This window comes from Heterocephalus glaber, unplaced genomic scaffold (assembly GCF_053883595.1).
Source record: "Heterocephalus glaber isolate CG9 unplaced genomic scaffold, H.glaber_assembly_v1.0 deba00001442, whole genome shotgun sequence".
Taxonomy (NCBI): Eukaryota; Metazoa; Chordata; class Mammalia; order Rodentia; family Bathyergidae; genus Heterocephalus; species Heterocephalus glaber.
This window is the reverse complement of record NW_028258296.1, coordinates 12,587,537-12,613,318: the sequence shown is the minus strand read 5'-3', so window position 1 is coordinate 12,613,318 and position 25,782 is coordinate 12,587,537. Positions and strand designations below refer to the sequence as shown.

Sequence of the window (25,782 nt, the reverse complement as noted above, 5' to 3'; positions counted from 1 at the left end):
AGGAGTGTTACTGGGAAGCCATCAATCATTGGTTTCCACTGGCCAGGCACTGCATCACACTGCTCCTGGGTAATCAAGATTCTTACAACTTGAAAACTACTTAAATTTACTTGCTCATCTCTTGGAAAAATGATGCTGTCAACACCTTGATGCAGCACATGCTCAAAGGCATATCCCTTAAAATATGATCCTTCATCTTTGTTATGGATAAAATATAAGCTACTCTACCTTGTCGTGTTTACCCCTATTCCTGATCTCCGAAGGCCATGACATCAAGCTATCCTTATTTTTAACCACTCTCAATATTTCTGGCTGTCAGTATACTTCTTTTGTCTGTACCTCTGCTTCTGAACATATTCTTCTTTCATTTCTGGAAAGAAATTGAGAAGCACTTTTCTCCTACTACCTTGCAAGCTGGAATCTTCTACTGAGTGACACTTCCCCTTTGCATAATTTCAGGGAAGTCACCAAGTTAGCTGAATTGGTTACTCTTAAAAAAAAAATTGGATTATGTCAAATATATTATTTATTCCCAGGCTGCTCTGCTAATTACTCAACACACTGACTTCAATTATGTGGGTTTTGTACTTGAGAAGCTTATATTTTGATGGGCAAAATAATAGCACTTTCTCTAGTTTGGAGCTTCTCGGTCTCAGAGTTATTGACATGTTGAATGAGTTCATTTTTGGGGTGTGAGGTGGCCGCTCTGTGCAGCTCTCTTTCACATTTGGCCAAGTCCTCTCTGTTCTGAGTCACCCAGGTCCCAAGATGATAGTAGATTTCTGGACTATCACGCCTGCTCCCGGCTTTGGACAGGAGCTGCAGGGTATCCCAGACCCTAAAAGGTCAGGTTCTCCTTATCTACAGTTCCTGTTTTGCCTGCTCACTGTCTCACTACCTTTCCTCAGCCAGCCAAGCCTCTTACTTCTCTCTCCTGTCTTACAAATCTAGCGATCCATTCATTATCTTACCTTCTAAAACATTCCTTGGAATCAGTACACTCCCTTGGACTAGACCCAGAGGGTAAGTTCTGACCCTCAATGAAGTGAGTACAAGGGAAATGGAAGAGTCAGGGGAACAAGGAAGGTCCAGGAGCGTCAGTCCCCGTAGCTGCCTCTGTTCGTGCAACCTCTCTTGTGAGGCCTTTGACTCAAACTTTGCAGTCTCAAATCTACTGTTTCTTATTTGTTCCATGAACCAATGAAATCCAAGCCTGGGGCACTCAAAGCTAACATTTCAAAAGCATAATAAGCAATTATCAAAGCCTGAAGGGTATCAAGACCCTCCCAATAATGGAGGTTTATTGGAGAGCACAATATTGGCAGCAACTTCTGAAATCTGCTATACTCAGGAGTAAAAAAGGAGTTTAAAAAAAGAAATAATCAATATTTCCTGTCTTGTTTTAACATTATTGGACCTCAGCTCTCTCATCAATATACTATACTGGCAGAATAAATAAAAATAGCAAAGTAAGCTTGCAGATACCTTCCTAGGAAGAAGGAATACCTGGCAGAATACAGATTATTCAATTAAAAGTGTTCTTTCCCTCATTTTTAAAAAAGAATGTGGATAATGAAAGAATACATTTAAACAAAGAGACTCTGCAGGAAAAACAGCTGATGATTATCAGTAGCACATTGGGATTCAATCTAATATTGTGAACCAGTCTAATGGAAGCACCACTCAAAGTGTGGAAACAATTTCAGCTGTCCCCAAGAAATATTTTTTCCTATATCATTCGATACTCTGGTGCTATGGAAATGCTCTGGAGTTTGTCCATTATATTAACACTGTATATCTGTACTATCTATCAATGGGATATGCCTAGCAATTTTATTTTTAGGCAGCAACAACTTTCTGGAAATCAAGCAACAGAATTCTCAATCTCGACTTGAATCATTTGCAAATGGACAAAAAATTTTAAAATGGATAACACCTCATCCTATGCATGGTAATTCTTAAGAAAATATACCAAGCGAGGGGAATCCAAGGCTGGAAAATAATGAAAAACAGACCATCGGTAAATGGAGTAAATCTAGATAAATGCTGTACTGCTATCCTGATCAGTTAATGCAAAATGCCTGTGTTAATCAGTAGGCACTTGGACTGTGAATATAACAAATAGTTTTCCTGCCACAGAATCAACAGGACCCTCTGACTACTGATGAATGCAATGAAATTGTACAAAAGAGCCATAATAAGAAATGATTGTGTTCTTTTCAAAATGTACATTTAAAAGTAAAATGGTATCGCTCCCAAAGGTATGATTTATGGCTGTTATAGAAACAGAAGATACCACTCACAAAAATTACTTTGTTCATTCATCTCAGAAATTAAGAGGTGATTTCATACTTGCCCTTGGGTTTTAATGCCCTTTCAATTGGAAATGGTGGTTTCAGGAATTCCACTCACTTTCTTAAATGAACAACAAAACCCCAAGAATAGCAGGAATGGATGATGAGATCTCCTTGGAGCACTTCATTTACCAATGACCAGTTCCTCATCCCTTCAGTATGGATGAACGCTATGGGTTGAACTGCATCCCACAAAAGTGCAGTTGTTGAAGCTCTAACCCAACTGTGATCCATTTGATATTTGGTGATGTGGCCTTTGGAAATAATTAGCTTCTGGTGAAGTTATGGTATCTGGTCCCTCATTTTATCATTAGTTTCCTTGCAGGAGGACAAGAGATAACAGAGCTCTCCCTCTTTCCACCATGTGAGGATACAGCAAGAAGACAGCCATCCACAAGTCAGGAAGGAAGCTGTCACCAGAAGCCAATTATGCTGGTAACCCGATCATAGACTTCCAGTCTCTAGAACTGTGAAAATGTAACTTTCTTGGTAAGCCATGAAGTCTAGGGTATTTTATGATAGCCAGAGCAGATTACCCCCAGTAAATCTAAACCCTTTCTAGGACTTCTTTTCCTGAACTCTCTGCTCTAGTCATTGGGGTTCACTCATTGCTCCTTAAATATACCTGTGTGTTAGGTTCTGTGTCTTTTTACTCTTTGCTTGTCTAAGCTTTCTCTCTTCCTGAAATGCCCTCTCCAATTTCTAATCTGTCAAGCTTCAATTCTGCCTACTCTTGTCCATTACAGAAAGTGTGTCATGTTGCCCCTGATCTCAAATCAGGCTCGAGTCAGAGAGACAGACTCAAAGACTATTTTCAAAGATAGGTCTATCAGGGAGGTAATTCCCCTGCAAGTGCTGTGGGAATATTGAGGAAAAAGCAAGAATCACAACTAGAGGGAATTGTGGAAGTTAATTCCTTCCCCAATAGGAGGTAAGGCTTGAGCTACAGATCAAGGCTAAGTGGAACACTTGGTAGCAAAAGAGAAAGAGGAGAGTGTTTCAGGTTGAGAGAAAGACCTATGCAGTAGTACTGAGGTATGAAAATGATGGGAGTACACGTTAGTGCTGATCCGTCCTCTAATCTGAAATGGACCCCAAACACCATCAGTATTTATTTCTGCAACAGAGCATTGACTATGACAGGATGCAAATGAAGCACTGGCTTATTTTTCTTTCTTACATTATGTTTTGAAATATTAGCAATATCTTGATGTTTCGCATAGCTAGTTTTTTTCAGGTGAGCAAAATTTATGGATCTGGAGAAAAGTATCCAGAAGAAAATTGGCAGAATTATGTTTTTTCTTTCTCATTAAATTCCTCATTAATTCAGAATTGAGAATGAATGTAAACGACATATGACTAAGAATAAAAACAATTAAAACTCTGTGATGATGGATGCACCTAGTAGTGCTCGTACGTATTATAAAGTAAGTTATAAACCATGAGCAAACTCATTTCATCTCGACTTACCACCAAGCAGGCTTCCTTAGCGCACACCTGGAGGATCTGGACCTGTTCCATTTGTAAGGGAAAGATTTTGTGCATAAACAATTCATTGATTTTTTTTTTTGATCAATGGAAATGAAAATAGATCCACTGCTACTCTAAGGATATGAAACCTTTGAAATGCCTTTCAGGTCTGGAAATGTTATACTTAATGACTTCTCTACCGTGTGACATTTCTGAAGTTTCTGGGAGAAAGGATGACACTAAGCATCTTTATACCCAAGCTTTACCCCAAATATCTCTATTATCTTCCATGATTCTCTGGTTTTCCTCCATGGCACCAAGCTTTGAAGACAATATTCAGCCTGTGTGTGTTCTAATTTCAGTCTATTCCAGCTATTCTAGAGCTTTTATCTCATTGACCAAAGGTTTCCTTCCTTCCTTCCTATGCTAGTTTGTGACACTCATTCTCTCCTTGAACATGGCTGGCTGTGACTGATGGACTATGAACAGAAACAAACATTGTGATAGTTTCCTCCAGAGATTTAGAGAAGCATTACATGGTTTCCATTTCTTATATTCTTTCTTACCATCACTAGAACAACACATCCAAGATAGATGTTTTTTAGCCTGTGTTCTGGAATGAGAAAGCCCATATGTGACCATTAATCCTGATATGAACTTCACTGGATTAGGAAACACCTAGCAGATTAGTAGCGTGTGCTCACAAGTGTGAGTGTCTGGGTGGTCATGGAGGTCTGGTCTTGGGTACTAATATATGGTCCCTAGCCCCTTCCTCTCTGGCGCTTTTCCCCTGCTCTGCTTGCTAGCTGCTATGAACTAGGCATTTTTGATGCACCACACCCTTCCACCCAGCCTCGGATCCAGCAGACTATGGACTGAATCCCTCTAAACCATGAGCTAAATTAGACCTTTCCTCCTTTAAGTTGTGGGTATTGGGTTTTGTATTTGTATCTCAATGACAAGAAAGCTGAGTCACCATACAACAGACATGAACCCAGAACTGAAACCAAGTACAGCCAAGCTCAATTGGAGGTATGGCTGATCACAGACATAGGAGTAGGAAATACAAATAGTCTTGTAAGTCAGGGTTGTTATGCAGCACAAAGCTGGCTAAACTTTTCAAATGATAACTTTCATTGTGTACAGAAAATTTATACGTACCAGACATTGTGTCAATAAGAATACATTGATTATCTCAATTAATCCTCCCCAACCCGCATCTTATTGAAGTATTAAGAGGCCATTACAGAAATGAAGGTTCAAGGGTGTGTAGAGTGCTGTATTTGCTCAAGGACAATTTAACACCAGAGAACTCGGATTCTTAAATAACATTTTTCTTGGTCACAATTCTCAGCATTGAAGACCTCAAAGGATCTTAATGTTTTTACTCTATCATTAACCTCTGGGAAACTCTGGACCAGTCACTTCTTCCTGTGATACATTTTCTCTGATGGTAGAATAAGCTGATTGGCTTAAGTAGGCTTAGGATGTTCTATCATTAAATGCAATTCTATGAGTTTGTTTTAGAGAAATCATAAATATGCAGTTGTGTTTTTAGTTCAGAGACACAATTACCATTTTTATAATTTTTTTTCGTAACTTTAATTCAAAACACTTTTTAAGAACTTCATTCATTGTTGTTTTCAGATAATAGTTTCATGCCACTAATATGGACATATGCAGCAACTTTACAAGAAAATAAAGAAGGAAGTCCTAAAATAAAGAGGAAGTTCCTGGATCCAGTTCACTCCCAAGGCCTGGCTTTGTTCCAGTCCTTTGTCTCTATAACCTTTTCATTAATTCTCCCATTTCATTTGTGTTCATCGAAGGAAGTGTCTGCTTCTTGCAACCAAAGCTTGAAGTTGAATTAGTTGACCTGTAGGATTGCTTCCAACACAGTTGAGTCTGTCAAATACTCTAGATGTAATTAGAAAGTTTACTTCCAACTAACTCTTTACTCTTTTATTAGCAAACTCTCTTTGATCTGATCCTACATTTATACTTAGGTTTAAAAAAGTTGCTTCTTTCTAACTTATCCTTCAACTCATCTTGAAATCATGGCCTGCCTAAATTTATGAGGGCTTCAGTACTCTGAATGCTAATCACCTTTCTCTACCTAAGGCATAGGCACCTCTCCTCTTGCTAACTGATAAAGGTAATTAAAGGAAGGGTTTGTGTTCTCTTCTGGCTCTCCTATCAGCCATTCCTTCTGCACATTATTTTCCTTATGACTTAGGAAAAAAGGAAAGATTGTAATCAGGTAGGAGTATACCTAAACAGATTAAAGAACCTTCCCCACCGCTTTTCTTTTTTAGGAAAGAAATGAAATGACTCACTTTCCCCTAGCTTTTTGACCTAACCAGAGCTTGAGTTGAACCAAGCTTTTCCTTTAGAGATAGTACAGAATCAAACTCAAACTTGCTTCTAACAAAAATATTTTCTACCTGTTCTCTTTTGAAATAAAGATCTACATTTAAAAATAACTTTTAAGTGAATAATTATTTTAAGAAGGATTTGAGACAGTGATTTGAGCTGGTTTTCCCCTAGAGAAGGAGATTGGGATCTACACCCTATTGCTAACATTTGCGGGACCACTGAGTTCGTCATTAAACTGGTCTCAGCTAGAGCTCCAAGCAATCATCCTCACATATAAATGAAATTTAAAAATACAAAGCAGCTCTGACCTTCCTCTTGCTAAAAAAGACTAATTTTGCAGCCACTTCCTGCCTATCCAAAGCTATTGTCGTCTTTCTGCCTGAGTTACATGGCTCAGTAAGTCCTGAAATAAATTATTTGGAGGGGAATATTTATTTTCAATAGGGAACGCTAAGCTATACCCCCATTTCCTCCATCTATTAAAATTATCTTTATCTGCCTCACTAAGAGAAGATAATTCAATCAGAAAAGGTCAGAAGCAACAACTGACATACGAGTCTTCATGCCTTTAAAATTTTAGAGTCTCTTACCTAAAGGAGAGGCTTTAAAGCCTATCATTTTCCCAATATGCTGACATTAATTGACTATCTTATGCATAATATTTTTGCCCAACAATAGGACCTCATTAGTGTATCAAAGTAGGCACCGGTCTAGTGCTCCTATTCCAGCTAATCCTTAAAGGGAGTGTTTGCCTTCTCCATCTGAATGCCTGAAGTTAAATGCGTTAGAGACAGAATCTTCCTCACAACAAAGCTAATGGATTCTCACCTAGTAAGCCAGCTATTCGTTCAGTGTGCTGGAATGCTTTCCCAATTAAATTTTACCTAGAAATTTCAGTGCTTAAAAAAAAGTCCCCCTCATTCTCTGTTTTTGAGATGGCCATTGAGCTGCGGTTTCAGAGGAGAAAGTTCTTTCGTTGAGGTCCATGCAATATCTAGTTGGACTAGATTCCTTTTTTGGTCAAGGGAAGGATCCTGCCTGTGGCCGTGGTGTCATAGTTTCCACAGTGCTGCTACCTGGCTCGGCCACCATCAGTGGGAAAGCCTTGAGTTTTCATGGCCTATAGTAAATCTGTACTTAGGAAGAAGTCTTGTGCACACCTTGGCCCAGGACAGAACCTCTAGAAACCTCTAGAACCCTCCTCACTCACACAACAGTTTATTCTGCTTATATCAGGAGGACAATATCAGAACTATCCAAGAATATCAAGAAGAAGATGAATTCTAGCACTTTGGGGACCCTGTCTCTGACAAGAGCAGCGATTCTCTTCCTCTACACAGAAGATAGAATTTCCATGTGGCTCCAGATTTCCTCAAGTACAGTGTTTTTGGTGATCCAGAGCCGTCATAATGCCATGAAGGTGGAACTAGTATGCAGAGCTAAAGCCACGAAAAAATAGAATGGAACTTAGAACGTGTAGCTTGAGAGCAAATGATTAAAATGCAAGCACGTTGTACCCGCATTGTAACAGTCACAGAATGTCAGAAGAAATCTCCACGTCCAACTACTCAAATAAGAATTCAGCAAAGCAGTCAAGAAGATCTTCCACCTGGCATACGTGGATTCATCAGTTGGTGATCACACTTTATGCTCATGATTCTGATCAAGGGAGCTACAGGGAAGTGATCAGAACTAAGAGCTCCTCAACTCCAAAAGCCACTGGATAGCTACTTTTGGAGCCCTCTTATTATATTCCCTGCATTCCCTTATTCTTCCCTTTGCCTCAGCCAAGTCTTGAAAGGCCCCAAATCATACCAGTAGGATGAAAAGAACTACATAGGCAGAGGTAAAACACAAAGCAGGAAATTTTGGGAAAGATTTATTACCAAATAAGAAAGTAGACTGAAGGAGCTTCTTCCATTCCTCATGAACTGCACAAAAGGGACCGGGTGAGTGACACTGGTGAAGTTTCACTACCTCCTTCTCCATCATTGTAGCAACAATCCTGTGCTCTTGGAGCTCAATATCCCAGCCTCCCTCCACCATTGTCCCACTCCTGAAAACCCTCTACTGTCAGGAGAACAAAATTTGTCATAGGTTGCAGGCTCAGAGTCCTATTCCTTCTCCTAGAAGTATCCTTTCCTGGTTTCGAGCCATCAGTAGTCCAGTACCCCAGGCCCACCTCTACCTCAGAGCCCCAACCAGTGACAGCTCTGAACCCCCTGGAGGCACTGTTTCTGGGTGCCTTTCCCAAACTCCACTTGCACCGTTACGGATAATGGATTCCGATTTTATGGTCCTGGGGGTATAGTCTGGATTTTTTGTACTTATGAACATTTTATTAAAAGGCTTCCTAGGTGATTACTGTGCGGTGTGCTGCAGCCAGGGTGGAAAATCACGGCTGTAAATGGCAGTTAGGCTTGAAGATTCTGTTAGCAGTTGAGTTACACTTTAGTATGGGTTAAATTAGCTCCTGAAGGTGAGCATGAGAATCTAGTCACTAATTTAAATTTTATTTCATTAGGAAAATGCGTCTCAGTTTATGAATAGCCAACTTGAAAACTAAGTTAAAACTGGCCAGTAGCAAAAGCCTAAGAAAGCCATGTCCAGTACACAGTAGGCACTCAAGTTGTCCAACTTAGTGGAATGATTTTTGGAAGGTTGCTTGTACCAAGTACAACATATTTTTCTGCAAGGACTCTTAAACATTTCACTGATAGTTTTTCACTGATGATATAACAGAGACTTACTGATGTGTCTAAGAATATACCAGATACAAGCCCAATTAGCCCTTGATGTCCTGTAAGCCTCACAACAAGCAGCTCTTGTCATTTACCTCTGGAATCACGTTTTAAATCTCTTTTTTCTCTAGTCAGTTCATTTATAGCTTAGAGAGAATTCTGACTTTATCTGTTATAACTGAAATCTGCCATTTTAAAATAAAAAATAAACTGTAGTAAAGGGCTGGTTACATCTGATACGTGATAGCATGAAACAAAGATGGCATTCCAAAAACTGGGAAGGTATGTTTCCATAATTTGTCGGAATCACCCAAGATATATAACCATCAAAAAGCTTTATTCACTGTTCAATCCTTGAGATAAAATGTCAACATAACCAAATTAATTTCAGTGTCTTAAATCTTAACTGCAGAGCAAACTCTCAGAAAATCAGAAGTGCCATTTGTACCAGCTTAGAATTGGGAAGTGCACACCTAATGGAATCTCATGGCCACTGGTCTCAGGTCAGTCTACAGACTCAGGAAAGACTCACTTCTACTGTCTTACAGTCACCTGTGCACTCTTCTTGCTGCTGCTAAGGCCTCCAGTGTCACAATCAAAGGCCTGAGTGACATTTGCAAATTAGCCTTTCCTAGGAAAGCTGCACTACCACTCTGTCAGCACAAAGCTCTTGAAATCTTGCCCAGCTCAAAAGCGTTGTTTTGGGCCGGGATTTAGCTCAGTGGTTCCGACACCTGCCTCGCAAGCACAAAGTCCAGAGTTTGATCTCCAGTACCAAAAAAAAAAAAGTATCTTTTTATTCATCTGAAGGCCACTTTACAGTTTTAAAAGGCTTGGGACCTGGTACTTCTTTGAGTAGCCCTAAGCATAAGAGCAGTTGCCATTCACCTCAGGCTGAGCTTGTAGGAATCCTCCATGACAACCATGCTGCTGATAGGACTAATGAATCCGGAATGGTTTCTGGACTTGTGGAAGAGGCTTTACAAAAGTCCGACTGCTGATTTTCACATTGCACGAGGAAAAAAGTGCAGTTCAGGAATGCATGGCAATATTAATGCCACCAAGCAACATGTCCAGTAGTGGATGACTCCTGCTCCTGAACTTGGACTATTTTATTTTCTTATCTCATCAGTTTGATGGTAGCATCATTGTCTTACAGGATATGGATGCCGCCTTTGACTTTTCCCTCTTCCAGATCCTTCATGCCGTTAGCTATGGAGTCCTGTCAATTCTTTCTTCATCTTGATACCATGCCCATCTGGTAACGTCACAGCTTGGACAGGCCTTAGATTAGTATCTCCACCCATGATGGTACCTCTGTGGAATCTATGGTCACCTTTAACTGGGAAAGAGGTGGTGGTCGGCCTGGTGACAGTGGTGAATTTGGTCCCAGGGGGCCATCATCATCTCCCAAGATGTCCCTGTGCAGTTTTAACATGTCTTTTAAAATCACAAAAATGGAAGATGGGAAAAGAATTTAAAAATTTTTAAAAGAAAGAAAAACAGCAAAGAAATACTATAAAGATGTTTCCCCATTTCCTTACCCAATAATTTTCTGTGGTCACAGGTGACTTTATTGTGGAAACAGCCTGTATGTATTTCCAGATGAGGTGTTGGAACCGAGAAACTACATGCTGGGTTAGACACAAAATCAATATTGTTTGATTCAGCCTCGAGAATTCATCGTGGCACTTTCCTACATCATTTCTTTCGAGAAGGCAGTGCAAGAGAAAAATCAGATTTTTCTGTAATCAAGGGTAAGGAATGATTTTTAGCTTTGTGATAATCAAGGAACTTCAAAGAACCCAGAGTTGGTAAAGTACTGAAGTCATTCAAAATCTGATTTTGTATTGTAACATGTCGCAAAAACTTTCTTTGATTATTTTGATTATTAATTTGCACAAGACAAGAGAAGCATTGTATTTAATAAGCATGCTAAACACAGGCCCAGAGCTATTAAGTGAAAAGATCCTTGGATGGATGAATGGACTATTAGTTTCTCCCAGCAATTCACCTGGATGAATATGCTTATTGGAAGAGAGAGTGGAGAAGTATGGAAAGAAGGAACCAATTTCCTATTGATTGCCATTATATTCCTTTAACATACAGTTTTCTCATTTTTTGGCTTTCATTCATCACATTACAGAGAATAACTCAGGGACATCTGAGCAGGGAATATGAATAGTTTCTTCCTTTTGTCTCAAAATAAATACATCCGGTATTTGATTGAAGAATGGTTTCATGTGTGATTGTGTTTTAGACAGAGGTACATTATTTTGATTTTTAGGTTTTCCAGCATACAAAGAAACAGAGAAAATAAATACTTATTAGATTATTTAGAAAATAATTATTCATATAAATGAATTAATATTCAAAATGTAATGTGTTGAAACATCTGAAACCATTCTTATATCTTGAGAGTGGTATAATAAGAAGAGGTGAACGTAAAAGTTCCAGTTCTAAGAAACACACCAACTAAAAATGCATTGAAACACATACTTATTGCTTAAAGACTGATTTTACCCATGCACACATATACATACTCTTTGTAAAACAGGATTTAGTTCTCTCGATTTCATTTATACCCCATGTTTTCGGAGCACATCTATTGCACAAATCAGGAGTTGACAACACATGCATTTGCCTAACAATCACCACGCCCTTGCTCTGTAAGCACCATGCAACTAGCAAGGTGCCTACCAGGCATCTGGCATGGCATAGCTCATGTCTTTCACTTTTTAGTGCTAAGTAATTCCTACATCAACAAAGAAAAGATAGCATCAGAACATTTTTGTATGTTTTTATGCCTAGGCCCCTTAGGAGATCCGTGAAGTATTTTGTCTATAACACTTAGCTCTGTGACTTGGAGAAGAATTGGTCTCAAAATGGTCTTAACACCCATCTCTCCCCTTAGAGACCATAAATATCCAACATCCCCTCAATGCTGCTTCAAAGAAAGTGTTTTGAAAACAGGATTGATATTCTTTCATCCTTTTCTTGGGATTCTAGACCCCACAAGACACCTAGTTCTGGGCCTCCCTCCCTCCAGGCCTTCATATCTGTCACCTCACTTTGTTCTCAGTATTGGGGACAACATGCCCATGGAGAAGTTTGATTCTCTTGCCTGGGTTTCTATCATTTTCTGCTTCCCTGACCTGACTTTGATGCTTCCCTGCTCCACAGTGAAGTGGAGTGACAGGAGCAAAGAGTTATTGCTTCTAAGCAGAATAGGCTGTCTGCACCGTTAACCCTCTGGAGCAAAGAGCAATCGTGTTTACCCATAGTGAGGAAAAATGGAAACACTTGAAGCCTCATCAGTAAAGAAAATAAAGCTAACAGGGGAATTTAATTACAAGCTCCCTGACAACCAGTTAGCACTGTGTTTGGGTTCATTTCTCCCTTGGCTATTTTATAGAAAATATTTTAAATTGAGAAAATAAAATCCTGTGATAATTCCCATGATGCATAAATTGTTCCAGAGCCCAGAAAAATATGGAGCATTTCCCAATTGATATTACCAACCTTCATCACATTGAATAATAAAATTGAAGAAAGAGCCAAAAGGGGGAAAGAGGCAAAAAATGGCAGTACAATCCCATTTATAATTATAGACTCAAAAATCCTCAATTAAAAGCTGATCTTAGCACTAAATTAAAAGGCCATGCTCTATGGCCAAGCACTGTCTATTCCAGGAAAGCAAGAATAATTTAATATAAGGAGAGCTATTAATAAAACACTTTCCAAGTGTGTTAGATTGAACTCTAAGTCAAAGGGATGCTAATAAGTGTTATATGAAGGAGAAGGAAACAAGCAATGCTTAGAAATGAAGAGTCCAACAAAATTACCTGAATTTCTTGACTGCTGAACTTCTCGACATCTTTCATATACTACAGAGCTAATGAATTTATAAGAAGAGAATGTCCTTTGTATCATTTCCTCAAATTATTTGGTCAAAAATCACCCTCCCATAATTTTTTTTTCATGGACCAGCCTGTGGAAAAGTGTTTTCTGGCAAACATTTTTGATAGAGTCCATATCCATTTCATTTACCACATCAGTCATTCCAATAAGGAACACCATATCATTTCTGATCAAAATTCCACAGGTTTCACAAATAATCATTCAGGAAAGGGGTGCTTGATCACATATGGGATTTGATGGATTCATGATTTTAACGTAAAAATTGCTCTGTTAAAATGTTTGGAAAAGACATACCCAGGCAGAATGGCCATACGCACACTCACAAACACATTTTCAGCTCTGGCCTTTGGTTTTACTCTGGCCAGTGCTGCTCAGCAAGTTCTCAACCACCCTCCATCAGATATCACTCCCTAGACTTCTCCTCTAATTTCACTTTATAGAATTTATTACCAACTGACATACTAGAAATTCTTTAAAGTATATTGTCTCTCTCCTCTCATTACATTGCAAATTCAGTGAGGATCATTTGTTTGGTTAGGTTGTCTTTCCCCAAGATCTACAGTAATACTCATCACATAAAAGAGGCTAAATAAATATTTGTTGATTAGATAAATACCAAATTTGTCTCCTCCTCTTATTCTAAATATTTCCTAAATTCATTGGACAATTGAACTAATTTTATATGTGACTGTCATTTTTCTTCATATCATTATGTTCATACTTTCAGTTCCTGTATTTAGGATACTTTATTTGGAGTGGGATGGATTTGTTTTGTTTGTAATGAAATTGTACTTTATGTGATGCAGGGCTCTAAAACTTTGGAGTCGACCACAAGCTTATGAAAACTCCCATTTCTGCCAACTCAGTGAGTTAGTCGAGTGTTGCTCAGCCACAGCCTGGTGGCCAAGGGGAGTCCAGCAAATGCTACATTGAATTGGCAGTGATGGGCATATAAGGTGTATGATGGTGAGTCACAATCATAGCCACAGATTATGGCTGTGTATGGCGACCCCCACACATAGGCACTGGGTCAGGAGGGAGGCTGGGAACAGGTGTGGCTTGAAATCCTGTTTGTATTCTGCCAAGATTCCACCACGGTTTTGGTTACGTTGCTCCAGAACAATGCTGTGATGTAATAAGAGATGAGTGTTTGGGTTTTGTCCTCAGTTCTGGCACAGAGTTCTTAATACCCTTGTAGTTCCCTGCCAGTAGGAATAGGAGCATCTTTTGTTATAATACAGTAGTACCTTGGGACACAAACTTAATTTGTTCCATGATTCTTGGAAGATGGCTGCGTGCATGTTCTTGTGGGAAGATGGCCGAGGTCATGTTCCTTGATTGATGGCGGAGTTCGCCAATGGAAGCAAAATATTGCTGAACACTTCTGTTTGTGAACTGAATTGTTCCTGAACAGAAGTGTGGTGAACCAAGGCATTGCTGTAGTGTTTGGTCTTAGTCCCTGGTGCCTGACATGAGAGTTTCTAAAGTTCGTGGAATCTCCAGAGTGGCATGAGTGCCTTTTTGCGTGTTAATGAGGTAACTGGTGGCTGAGGTCCTCAGACAGATTTAGGATGGGGGCTGGTTGCCAGAGGAACCAATTAGTGGTTAGAGTGTTGGAAATGATCATAAGGAGCACAATATCAGGTTCAGTCACCAATGAGCAATGATTTAATCCACCGTGCCTACATAATCCAACCACTATAAAACCTTTACACAAAGGGGTCCAGCAGCTACTAGGACAATGGAAACTCTATGCCAGTGATGGCCAACCAATGGGATGTGTGTTTCTGTGTTTCTCTTTTTAAGACAGAAGATGTTAGTGTAGAGTTGTTTTTCCTAAACTAAAACCTCAATATTCAGGTTCAGTTGCAGGGTGATAAAGAAGTGGATTTTGAGTTTCAGTTTGGCACTCAATCTCTAAAACATTTGCCATCACTGCTCTATGCCCTTTTCACATATCTTGCCCTAGGCATCTCTTCCTTTGGCTTTTCCTGAGTTCTACCTTTCATTATAAATGAGTAATAGTATGCAAACTGTTTTCTCCGGTTCTGTGAGCCATTCTAGCAAATTATCAAACCCCAGGAGGAATAGGAAACCCAATTTATGGATGCTTGGTCAGAAGTACAAGAGGTGTGGACTTATAACTGGTGTCTCTGTCTGGTAGGAATAAGCCTTTAACCTCTGGGGCTGCACTAATTAGTGTCAGAGTTGAACAGCATTATAGGGTGCCCAGCTGGTATCAAAAAATTAGTTATGTGTTTGAAAAATATCACATATTTAGTGATAGAAAAAGTGTTGTAAGTATAGAGAAACCCTTTTTATTTCCTTTAGATGCATTTGGGTATGTTGCAGAAGGTTTTATTTATTTATGTATTTATTTTGGACAGAATGATATTTAAAGTTATCAAAGTGTGAGTATGCGTTTGCATTTTGAATGAACAAAGATAGAACATTCCCAACAGAGGGATGAGGAGATGATTAAAAGACAGAGAAGTCACACTGCTACAATCCAGAGGTGGTGAGGAATTTAATACAATCACAACACAGAGTAAATATGATGGAGTTGCAGGAAATGAGGCCAGAGATAGAATTTGAAATGTTGGACGGCACAAAAGTGTTTGGATTGTATCCTTTAGCTATGGAGAGCCAGACTCTCCATAAGAGAAGAAATAACATGTTTTTATGTTAACAGGGAATAACATGATTAGAGTTTTATGATGATGTATGTGTATTACGAACCACACTTGGGAAATACTGGTGATAGACTGACAAGATAGAAAGCCCAACTGACATATAATAAAGATGGAGAGTAATGTGTGAAAAAGGATTAGAAAGAAGAGATGCCAAAGTTACAGAACATTCCAGAAAAATTCAAAATGGATGCCAGAAGATGCCACACACAAAATATGACTGAAGTTATTCCTGTTTTGAAAACTTGGTAGGATGATGACACCATACTGCAAATGGAGAAGCCAGAAGCCAAGTCATTTTAGGTTATGAGATAATAGAGACTGGTGTTAAATCTGAGATGCCTCTGGGATCATAGCTTGGGAAATTCCAAGATGAACTTAGAATATGAATCTGGAAAAGTCCAGTCTGGATACAGAGACCTTGATATGATCAGATTATGCATAGAGCTGAGAAGTAGAGATCAAGATGAGAAAAGGACTGACATGGATCTTTGGGGAATACAAGCATATGATACGTGAACAAAGGCCAAGAGGTCAAAGAGAGAGACAGAAAAAGCGTAGATAGAAATGTCACTTGACGCCTAGTTCTTCTCGACTTGTTAGAGATTACATGTATAGACTCCATTTCTCACAGAGCATTTGTTTTCATTAGTTTTTTAAATAGGAAAAAAATAATACAGCAAGCAGATTAGGTGCTTACTAAGTACAGTTTCCAGCGTTTCCTGAACATATTTGATTATAGCAACTTTAACATTTGGCGTTGCATAGAACATGGCCTGGAAAATGCTAAATTACTGTTTGGATAATCTTGGGTTCTTTACGTCAAGAATTTAAATTGACAGATTCACTATTATAAAATACTTCTTACCTATTAAAAATGAAACACTGAGTTGATTTTTTTCTCCTTATTCAAATATTCAACCAGACTTTCAAAGAACTATAACTATGCCAGACCCAGCCAATTCTTTCTTTAGTTCAGAGTGAGAGTCATAAAGATTTATACACTCGAAGAAACAACTGTATGTACGTAGACCAACATCAAGTTTTCATTTATGCACTTGGCTTTTCATTTCCCATTTGATTTTTGCCCAGATCTACATTTGTTATTATTGTAAAATATTTCATACATATAAAGGACCATAGATAATGTGTTCATAGGTCTGTAGAATAATAAACCACCAAGCTTAAGAAATAGAACATGATCAATTCAAACACTTAAGTTCCTATCTCATCTCCCTGGAAGAAGTAATCATTATTTTAGTTTTTGGATTGCTCATTTATTTTTCTTCAGTAGTTTTACTATACATGAATATGTCCATGAACAAAATATTATTTGGTTTTATGAGTTTTTATCTTTACCCAAATGTGACGATTTTGCATAAATTCTTGTTTTTTTATTCAACATTTTGTTTGTGAGATTCATCTCCACTAATGCTTGTGACTATAGTTCATTCAATTTTTAGCAACAGTAAAATCCATGTATGAATACATAACCTTTTATTTACCTATTCTTCTGTCAATGAATATCTGAGATGCTTTCAGTTTTCTTTTTCCTCTTATAAACATTACCACTATGAACACTCACACACCTGTACTAGTGTTTCTCTAGAGAAATAGCTAGGAGTAGAACTGTTAGGTGGAAAGGTAAGCAAATGTTCAATTGCAAGATAATTGTTTTCCTAGGGACGGGAACCAATTTATACTTGGATCAACAGCATAGGAGAACTCCTGCTGCTCTTCCTCTTCAGTAGTATGTGTATTTTCAGACTTTAAAATTTTTGCCAATCTGGTGGGTGTAAAATGATATTTAATTTTGGTTTGCATTTGCATTGCCCTGCTTACTAATGAGGTTGAGAATATTTTTACAGGTTTATTAGCTATTCATGTTTCTCCTTCTGTGAAATGCCTGTTCAGCTTATTGCTTATTTTTTCCAACAGATTATTTGTCTTTTCCTTAATAGTTCCTTGGGAGTGCTTTATGCTGCTCCCATTTGTATGTGCTATGAATATCTTTGCCCACTATGGCTTGCTTTTTTTAACTTTCTTTCTTTGAAAGTTTACATTTTAATTGAATATTAATTAAATAAATTAAATTAAAATAAAAAGATAAATTAATAACATAATAAATTAATAAAAATAACCATATGTATCAGTCTTTTATGATTTTTGCTTGGGGGCTGATTTTAAGAAATCTATGCTCAATCTGGTGTTAAATTTAAGATTTTAGGAAAGTTTTGTGTTAAACTGACACATAGTAACTACACAGATTTTTAGGATATGGCATGATGTGATGTTTTGTACACATATACGTTGTGTAAGATTTTTTTTAAAAAGCCTTATGACCTTTGCTTGTATTACAACTGAAAGTCACAAATGTGTTTTTTAATGAACTTAATATTACCTTTTTAACCACACATCTACTTTAAATTTTTAATTTTTAAAAACTTTTTATTAGTGCCTGTTTGCAGTATATAATGTTTACACTCCTTGTGTGGAGCCCTTACATGTACACAGCACATCTCAGTTCCTTTTTGCATCCTCTTGTTCCCTTCCCTCTCCCCTCTATCTCTTCATCCCCTTCCTGTTTGAGAAATATTTACCTTCCTACTTCTTATTATCTATCTTTTATTTTGCTCTTTAGCTGTAATTTGAGTTTCTCACATAAGAGAAAGCACGTAATGCTTAAGCTTGTGCTTTTGATATATGATTTATAATTGATTAAAAATATGGTCTCAACCAACTTAATATTATTCATGCTAGCCACCTATAAACAAAATGGTTTGGGAGGTTTCAAGTCCACTTTTGTGTCTTTCCTGTCCTAGTCTCCTTCCTGGTCTCTCCTTAGATTTATCTACTTGAATGCTTTTTGTCACCTACCCTCAAACAGGATTTCCTTCTGTGCACATGGGTGTTGCTTTGTTTTCCCCCAAACTCATCTCCAGTTCTGCCTTTCTGGTGACATGTTCCCCTCTGGTCACTCTGGTGCACTGACCACCAAACTTCCACACATGTGAGCCATCCTTAGCCACAGTGTCTACAGAAAAGGCTCTCTCTGTCTCTCTCTCTCTCTCTCATTTTTCTCAAATCCTTTTCTCTTTCCTGAAGCCCCATCAACATCCTCCCTTTACGATGAACTCCTCTCTTTACAAAGCAATGACAGGCTCCTTAAAAGTCTCTGAAATGTCTTCCTCTTTTTCTTCCTCACCTTCTCTGAATTTTTTGGTATTTGTTACCTGTTTTCACTCAGATGGGTAACAGGATACCTCCCATCATGTCCAGATCCTCCACTCCCTTTTACTCACTGGAAATCTCTCCAATCTTCACTCTCTCTACTCAGCAGGTGACACTGCACTGGCTCCTTTCAGCACCTCTTGTCCTAACCTCTTTATTCCCTTGCCCATTCATCATCCCTAGCTTCTTCCTCCTCACTCTCTAGAGCATGGATTCCAAATGGTTTCACTCCACCTACAAGAGGTAGGCTTGAATCCTGGCTTGCCACTGACTGGCTGTTTCAGTCTTGGGAAACAGACAAAGAGATTCTTTCAGCCAATGTCCTTGAAAATGAGAATAATTATCCCTGCCTCATTCGAATTGTCATGAGGGTTAAATACAAAATTGTTTGACCAAGCTTCATGCCAGCACGTGATGGTAGTTGTATATGTGTAAATTTGTTTTCTTTATCTTCTAATTTAATTTTGTTTTTATTTTTCTCTTTCAACTTTGAATTATAAATTGCTATTGCTTCCTGAATTATTTAAATATGTAATAACTTGCTAAACTGAGACCCAATGTCCTGAATTCCTTTATTGATCTAAAAATAACTGTATACTTCCCTCAAATTACCTTATTCATTTTATTTCTTACTATTTTTCCAGTTTGATTCCAAAGCATACTAGAAAATAAAAAGCCAAAAGAAATGCAAGAGCCTTTTTCCTGAAAGAGAAGATGTTTGAGGTGGAATCTTGGCATTAATACATCTTGTCTATTGTATAGATGACTATTTCCAGGAAAATTTTCAGTGAAATGGCATTTGGAAATATACATTAGATAAATGGCTTCTGAAGTGGCATTCTAATCTAATTATTAAAATCAATCCATATTCATAAGTTGAAAGCTGGCAAAAATATTGCTTTAATGCATTTATTTTGTAATAACCTCGACATGCTTTAAAATGTATGAGATAGACATCTTGAAGACACAGCACAGTGCATGCATAGAACTGAAGTAGTCAGATATTCAGAACAGATTTATATACTGGATGAGACAGAGACTGGTATGCACTCAGATCCAGGTTTTTTAGAGGGGAAAGAACAGAGGAAAATGAGCACGGATCCTGTCTCATTGGTGTTTGTGTCCCTAGTGCCCAGGAGAAAGCAGATTCTCAGAGGAGATCGGTCCGAACATGGGGGTGGAATTGAAATATGACTCTTCATTTGAGAAAGGCGAATGTGACCCCATTTAGACTAGTCTGTCTAAGTTCAGACTGCTGTAACAAAAATACCATTAATTGGGCATCTTATAAACAACAGAAATGTATTTCTCATAGCACTGGAGGCTAAAAGTTTGAGATCAAGGTGCCAGCCTAGTTGAGTTTGGGTGAAGACCCTCTTTTGCGTGTAGACTGCCAACTTATTGTATCTTCATATGCCAGACAGCAGAGCGGGAACTAAGCTCTCCACTTTAATTAGTGCATTAATTCCAATTATGTGGCTCTACCCTTGTGAGTTCATGGAATCCTAATTATCTCCCCAAGCCCTACCTTCTAACACCACCACATTGGGGGCAGGATTTTATCATAAGAATCTTGAAGATGCACAAACATTCAGTCTAAACATCTACCACAAAAATGTCCTTTGTTCTAGAATAGATTTTAATAACTACCTATTTCTCTCTTATCGATCAGTTTTCCAACTTCAGAGAATAAACAATACACATAGGATATAAAATTGTATGTTCTGAAAATATGTGTTAATGATCATAATCTCATTGATATTAATCATCAAATAATAAAATGTGATGGGGAATGGAAGAATTTATCTGTATTTATTAAGCAACAATTCTCCCTCCCATGAAAATGGGCTAAAAAATGATGGGAGTAATAAAATAATCAAACAACCAATTTATCATAATTGCTTGGATAGTCCAAGTAATTCATCCCTCTAAATTGAAGTGTATTTTTTACATGTAGATATAGCACTTAGTTCCTTTTCATAATGAAAGTTTTATCATAGTTCTTTACAATAAACCCATACTCTAAAGCTGAAAAATAATCACGAAATTGTATATAAACCTTTCAATTATTTGTATGCACAAGAAAATTATAAAAGATAATTTATTTTAATGTGAACAGCTAATGAAAAATAAATGAGAAATATTAATGGTATTTCTTCTATCAAGTTTATGAAAATAAACAATCATAAATACCCCTAAGAAAAAAAGCAATGAAATGAACCTATAACAATGAAGAAAACCCCAGAAGCACATAATACTAATAAAGTTGGATTACTTTTGAAAGTAAGTATTTCAGCACTGAGGTTTTATCAAATTGTTTTCTCTCTATGAAATACAAGGAGAATTAGTTAGATACATTGTGTTTAGATGCCACACATTTTTCTGAGAAAGTCATTTTTGTATAGGTCTGGGAAGAAATACAGGTAGACATTGGTATTACTGAAGAAATGCTCCAGTCATTTCTCACTTAAACACTTAGTAAAAAGGAACCTGTCTCTGTCTAACAGAGCCTTAGCATTTATTTTTTAACCTGTGAAACATTTGTGGTAGGAATGTGTGCTTGTCTATAAACACAGCTGACGCCTGAGTGTGGAAGAGACCAGTAGAAGGATTAGTGGGAGTTTGAAAAGGTATTTGGCTTTTTCCCATCATTGAATACACTGAAATAGATATAAAAAGGTTTTCTGAACTGGGAAGACAGAAATGGGATTAGAATTCATATTTCTTTTGCAAGGCTTCACTACTGGTTTAACTTCTGAATCTGTAAGTGACACTTTGCAAACTACAATTGTACTTGTCAGCTGGACTCCAATACTTCTGTTGGCCTCTGGGGACAGTTCAACAGTGTTGGGGGACAGAAGTAGACACATGTGTGGGATCCCTACTGTCTTGGAGCCTGACTGGCCCCTGCTCCAAAAGAATCTGCCATCTTGGTTGGGAAAGCATTTGATTTTCACTATAGACTGAATGTTTGCATTCCCCCCTCCCAAATTCATGTGTTGAAACCTGATCCCTGATGTCATGGTGTCTGAAGTGGGGCCTGTGGGAGGTGATTTGATCATGAGGGTGGAGGCTTCATGAATGGAATTAGTGTCCTATAAAAGATATTGCAGAGAGCTCATCAGTTGCTTCAGGACTCAGTTGAAAGATGCCTTCTATGCACCAGGAAAAAGCCTTGCACACAGAATCTGAAAGATGTAACCTTGGACTTCCCGGCCTCCACTACAGGGATACACTTCTGTTGTTTAAGCTACCTGGTCTGGAGTATTTTTTGTTTCAACACCTGAAATGGACTAAGATAGTTATGTGCATGTGAACTGAGGCTGGATGACTAAAATCTGGGGCGGGTGGAGAAGAGGCATGCCAGACAGGACAAAGAGTACGTATATGAGTGAAAGTGTCGCATTAGGAAGAGAGAACACGAACTCCAGATCCAATCTCAGCTTTGCTATCTGAGCAAATTGATTTTTTGAGTTTAGTTTCTTCATTAGTTAAATGACAATTAAAAAATGCCAAGCCTCTTCATCTGAGAAATGTCTGTTCATTTCAGATGTCCATTTTTGGTCTTTAAATTTGGGGAGGTCTGATTTTTTTAAGTTCTTTATAGATTCTAGATAGTAGACCTTTGTCTAGGAAAAGCAGGTGAAGATTTTTTTCCCAGATTGTGGGTTGTCTCTCCACACAGTTGCTGGTTTCTCTTGCTGTGCAGAAGCTTTCTAGTAAGAGATCCCACTTGTTGATTGTTTGTGCTAGTTCACGGGCAACTGAGGTTTTGTTCATAAAATCTTTTCCTACACCAGTGTCTTCAAGGGTTCTACCTAACCTCTGTTCCAGCCAGTTCAGGGTTTCTGTTTTAATATTTAGATCTTTAATCCATTCAATTTTAGTTTAGTGCATGGTAAGAGATATAGGTCTAGTTTTAATCTTCGGCAAATTGAAACCCAATTTTTCCAGCACCATTTATTAAAGAGGCTATCTTTCCTCCAGTGAGGGTGTCTGGCTCCTTTGTGAAAGATGAGGTGGCTGAGTGTGTCTGGAGTTGTTTCTGCATCTTCTAATCTGTTCCATTGGTCCTCAGGTCTGTTTCTTTGCCAGTACCATGCTGTTTTTATCACAGTAGCTTTGCAGTATAGTTTCAAGTTGGGGATTGTACCTGTGTTCGTAGCAGCACAATTTGTAATAGCTAAAACTTGGAAGCAGCCTAATTGCCCATCAACTGGAGCCTGGATAAAGACAATGTGTTTTTGTTTTGTTTTTTTTTATAAAATGGAGTACTACCCATCCATAAAGAATGACAAATTAGAGACATTTATAGCTAAATGGATGTACATTGAGGTGAAACTCTTAAGTGAAGTAAATAGGACACACATGTGTAAATACCGAATAGTTTCTCTAGTGTGAGAAACTGAAAGTGTAAATAAGGACTAAAAGGTATAATACATAATGTGAAATAGGAAGAAAAGGGCAAAGTGGAAGGGGAAGTAGGAGGTATAGGGGAAAGGAAAGAAGGGAATGGAATTAATATGAGAAAATGTAAAAATGGAAGCAAAGTCTTTGTAAATAGGGAGGGATGGAGGGGTTGAAGGGAGGGCAGGGAAATGGGGAAAAAATAAGAACCAAGAGAGATTATGTAAAGGTACAAATCTCCAATGATGAATGTCATTATGTTGTATACCTAAAATGTGCCAATAAAATAAAAAAAATGACAAACCCCTCTAAGAGTTTGAGTTTTCAAAAACCCTCAAAGGTCCACTTGCTTAAATTCAAATAAACAATTTTTATACTTTTTTCCAAACGGCAATCTATGAAATACGATTGAAAACTGCAGCAAGTGTTTAAATGAAAAAAAAAAGTTTTACAGTAAAAGACACATTGTCATTAATCACCCTCAAAGTCCTCCCCGCAGCTTTGAATACACTTATCCAACCATTCTTGCCACTTTCTGAAGCTGTTCTGGAAGCCCTCTTAATGGGAGTCTTTGGTTGCACTATTGTGGCTACTTTGATGCTCTGAACTGACTCAGAGCTTTTACCTTTCTGGTCATTTTCACTTTGGGGAAGAGCCAGAAGTTGGATGGTGCCAGATCTGGAGAATAAGGCAGGTGAGGACACTCAGGAACCTGCTGCCCTGGGCAGCAGAGTCATTGTAATCTTGATCACATCTCCTAGAGAGGACTTCCAGAACTGCTTCAGAAAGCTGCAAGAATAATGGGACAAATGTATTCGAACTGAGAGGGATGAATAGCAATATGTCTTTTATTGTAATACATTAAAAAAATTTAAACACAACCCTTGTAAGGTGATACTTTGAAGTTGAAAAACAGAGGTACTCTCTTTTTCTTATTGGCATATGTTATTTGAGAATTACCTTTCTTCAAAACAGAGTACTTTTGCTCACCAAAACTCTGAAGAGAAAGTTAAAGAACCCCGCCTAGGTCCGCCAGCCATAAATCGTGCCCACAGTGATCAGAGGGAGCCCTGCCAGTTTCAGTTTTTGCAAGCAAAGCCATTTCTGCTTCTCCATCCTTCTCAAACCATGCTAGGGTATTCCCAGGTTAAGGCACAATATGGCTGAAGCTCAGGACATAGGATCAGATATCTAAGACATACCTCCCTTTGTTTTTATTTTGAAGATCCATTTGTGGCACAAATGTGATCCCAAGAGACTCAGGGTCTTGTCAGTCAACTCAGGTTCTCCTCCTCCCCCCTCATTCTCAGAGCTGCATGTTTGTTCTTGTGGGTTTTTGTGGTAGGACATGGCTCTCGGTCACCGTCATGTTCATGCTGGCAAACACGCACATATCCGTGTTCTCCCTGGGTCTCTGGTCTTGATCCCGGTAACTCACAGCAGGGAGACTCTACATCTTGTGCTTTCTCAACTGCTTGTGAGCCTGTCTTGGGCTCATGGGAAACACATGACTATTCTCACATCGCTTGAGGGTAGAAGTAATCTACAAGACTCTCTTAGGTTTCTCTGCCAATTTGGTCCTTTTCACCATCATAGAAATTTTCAAGTTGTTACCTAAATGCTTGCTACAAAGTGATCAAAGCAATTGAAACATTCCCTGTCAAAGTTCTGTTGCTAAGCCACTTAGGTAGATACAGAATAGGAAACATTCCTTACGGTTCTGCAGGATCTCCAGTATCTACACACAGAAGGAGGAAATGGTCCATTCATGGCTGTGATATCATGAGGGTGGCTAGCACTGACCTCTCGTTCACTAGAAGGCTGCATTCCCAGGTGCATTTTAGTACATTAAGCATTAATGTTTCAAAACTCCCCTGTTCCTTTGTCATCTGGGAAAGTCAGCTGGGTTAGCACAGGCTTTGGACCAGCCCACCCGGGCTCGAGTCTCAGCTCTACCCCTTCCTAGTTGTGTGGGCATGGTTTCTTCATTTGAAAATAGGTATTATAATAATAAATAGCTATCCAAGGCTATTGTGAAGATGAGATGGATTTTATCTACAGCACTTAGAACAGGGCTTTCAAAATAGCACATGCTATTTTGCGTTTATTTTTATCTTCTGGCAATCATTAGATGAATCATGCTCTAAAGAAGCTTTAAGGAAATGGTAGAAAGGACAAATAAGCTTGCATGGGAGGTACGGGGGGCAGTGACAGACATGTGATCTGCTTGTAAAGCACAGTGTGCAGTGAGAGACCATGTGTGTGGGAGAGGCTTTCAGGCATGGGATCCTGGAGCTTTCCGGGATCCTGTGCAGAGAGAGACACAGAGCGTTGGAGACAAACATATTTCACAACTTAGGAAGTGTCATGAAAAGACAAATATGATCGTTTTGATGTCTTGTCCTCTGGGAAAGAAACCAAACAAATGGCCGTCTATATGTTCTGTATGGCAGAAGTGAGGTAAAGTCATTTGTGTGTGTGAGTGTGTGTGTTCAAGGACACATGTGTGTTGTCTTGGTTTATTCAGGCTCCTATAACTGCATAGACTGGATGGTTTATAGATAACAGAAATTTATTTCTGACAATTCTGTA

General features: G+C 38.4%; 1 protein-coding gene across 7 annotated transcripts in view; it reads right to left on the bottom strand.

Moving 5' to 3' along the window:
* Positions 1–25,782, bottom strand: part of St6galnac3 (ST6 N-acetylgalactosaminide alpha-2,6-sialyltransferase 3) — a 523,837-nt gene that overhangs the window by 12,502 nt on the left and 485,553 nt on the right. The window contains exon 5 of one of the 7 annotated variants that reach the window (XR_015451935.1): positions 23,816–23,979. The exons of the other annotated variants lie outside the window; for them this stretch is intronic. The gene's annotated coding sequence lies outside the window, so the exon portion shown is untranslated. The remainder of the gene's footprint in view (positions 1–23,815; positions 23,980–25,782) is intronic. 7 annotated transcript variants of the gene reach the window in all.